General features: G+C 54.9%; 1 non-coding gene across 1 annotated transcript in view; it reads right to left on the minus strand.

The window, feature by feature from the left end:
* Nucleotides 1–249, minus strand: part of LOC126150480 (small subunit ribosomal RNA) — a 1,909-nt gene extending 1,660 nt beyond the window's left edge. The window contains exon 1 of the ribosomal RNA XR_007531505.1: nucleotides 1–249. This exon is cut by the window's left edge and continues 1,660 nt beyond it. This is a non-coding gene — a ribosomal RNA (small subunit ribosomal RNA).
* Between the last annotated feature and the right edge of the window lie 2,251 nt (nucleotides 250–2,500).

The following is a 2,500-nucleotide window of genomic DNA, read 5'->3' on the forward strand; positions in this document are numbered from 1 at the left end:
ACGGACCGGACGAGCCGACCGATTGGTTTTGATCTAATAAAAGCGTCCCTTCCATCTCTGGTCGGGACTCTGTTTGCATGTATTAGCTCTAGAATTACCACAGTTATCCAAGTAACGTGGGTACGATCTAAGGAACCATAACTGATTTAATGAGCCATTCGCGGTTTCACCTTAATGCGGCTTGTACTGAGACATGCATGGCTTAATCTTTGAGACAAGCATATGACTACTGGCAGGATCAACCAGGGAGCTGCGTCAACTAGAGCTGAGCAGCCGGCCGCCCGGGAGTGTGTCCCAGGGGCCCGCGCGAACACGCAAGCGTCCGCTCAATTATTCTGCAAACAGGAGGAGGCTGAGCTCCCCTGCACAATACACCTCGAAACCCTCTCAGGTCCCGGCGGCGCGCAGCGCCGTCCTAAGTACTTGGTCGGGTTCGAGAGAGGCGCAATCGCCCGGAGTTAGGCGAGTAGACGCTTTAGGTGCGACCACCCGTGCTCCCAACTGAGCTTGCCGCTGCCGACAGAGGCCCGGGAGCGTGCTGTCGTGGCATTGCCGGCGGGAGACAACACGCGCCACCTACGGTGACCGGCAGCTCCAACGCCAGCGCCACAGAAGGGCAAAGGCCCCACGTGGGTGCCGAAGCGAACTCTCCCAGCACAGCGCACGTGCCAACACGTCTGCACAACTGCGATACAAACCACCAGCGAGAACCGCTGGGGCGACCGAGCAGCAGACGGCGTCGCGGCGCCGAGTGCCGGGCGGCGGCGCATCCTCAACGCACACAGTCCTCAATCGGACCAGCACACTGCAGATGTCCACCGCGCTTCGCACCGGGCCGGCGAGGACCCACTTTGGCTGCACGGCGCCGCGCGCAGGGTGCCCCGGCGCGCAGCTGCGCCGCCTGCCGCGTCCGTCGGCCGGCGCGCCTGCCACTGGGCGCCCCCACCAGCCGGCTGTAGCGCGTGCGCCCACGCACCGCGCGGCCAGCACGCCGGGCGGCCCCCCCTCACCGGCCGGGGACAGTCCCACCCACCCACAGCCGCGTATCGCTTCACACCCAGATTCACATTCACGTTCGTTGGTATGGTGGGGACCGCTTCGTAGCTGTACCGATCGTTGCCCTCACAGATGTACCTCCAGCAAGGACAACCGCACCACAACGGGTTACCAGTTGTTCATTTGCGTAACGTCACCAGTAAACGTACACGTCCATCCCCGTTTGCAAAGTCAACTATTATTGCATGCCTGCCTGTCAGGTGTCAAGACACACTACATCCGCTCACATCCACGCAACAAAATGTGCCCGACTAGAGGGCACGTGGAAGGTGCCCCCGTACGTATGCGATGTCCATTGCGCGACCAACTGTCAACCGGCCTCTGTAGCATGTCGCAGATGTGGAACGCGGGGCACCGTGCTATCACATTGTGTGAGAAGAGACTACTACGTCTGCATACACGCGCCACTACATGAACAGACGGCTCATGCTGATCGCCATCCACTGCGTCCATTACTCCCACACGTCTCTATGGCGTACCACACTGCAATGCAGCTGTTATGGGGAGATGACACGTAGCTGTGTACACAACATTCTGAGCGGGTTGCGGTTGGACAATACATTAATGTAACGTGTCATATGCCAATTACAGAGCAGGGTAAGGCACAACTTGGGTTAGGTTAAGGCACAACTTGGGTTAGGTTAAGGCACAACTTGGGTTAGGTTAAGGCACAACTTGGGTTAGGTTAAGGCACAACTTGGGTTAGGTTAAGGCACAACTTGGGTTAGGTTAAGGCACAACTTGGGTTAGGTTAAGGCACAACTTGGGTTAGGTTAAGGCACAACTTGGGTTAGGTTAAGGCACAACGTGGGTTAGGTTAAGGCACAACGTGGGTTAGGTTAAGGCACAACGTGGGTTAGGTTAAGGCACAATGTGGGTTAGGTTAAGGCACAATGTGGGTTAGGTTAAGGCACAACGTGGGTTAGGTTAAGGCACAATGTGGGGGTAGATTGCGGTACAAATTGCATTACATTGCGGTGCAAATTGCATTACATTGCGGTGCAAATTGAGTTACATTGCGGTGCAAATTGAGTTACATTGCGGTGCAAATTGAGTTACATTGCGGTGCAAATTGAGTTACATTGCGGTGCAAATTGAGTTACATTGCGGTGCAAATTGAGTTACATTGCGGTGCAAATTGAGTTACATTGCGGTGCAAATTGCGTTACATTGCGGTGCAAATTGCGTTACATTGCGGTGCAAATTGCGTTACATTGCGGTGCAAATTGCGTTACATTGCGGTGCAAATTGCGTTACATTGCGGTGCAAATTGCGTTACATTGCGGTGCAAATTGCGTTACATTGCGGTGCAAATTGCGTTACATTGCGGTGCAAATTGCGTTACATTGCGGTGCAAATTGAGGTAGGTTAAGGTGCAACACAGGTTAGGTTAAGGTGCAACATAGGTTAGGTTAAGGTGCAAGATGGGTTAGGTTAAGGTGCA

Source organism: Schistocerca cancellata, unplaced genomic scaffold, assembly GCF_023864275.1.
Source record: "Schistocerca cancellata isolate TAMUIC-IGC-003103 unplaced genomic scaffold, iqSchCanc2.1 HiC_scaffold_984, whole genome shotgun sequence".
NCBI classification, from domain to species: domain Eukaryota; kingdom Metazoa; phylum Arthropoda; class Insecta; order Orthoptera; family Acrididae; genus Schistocerca; species Schistocerca cancellata.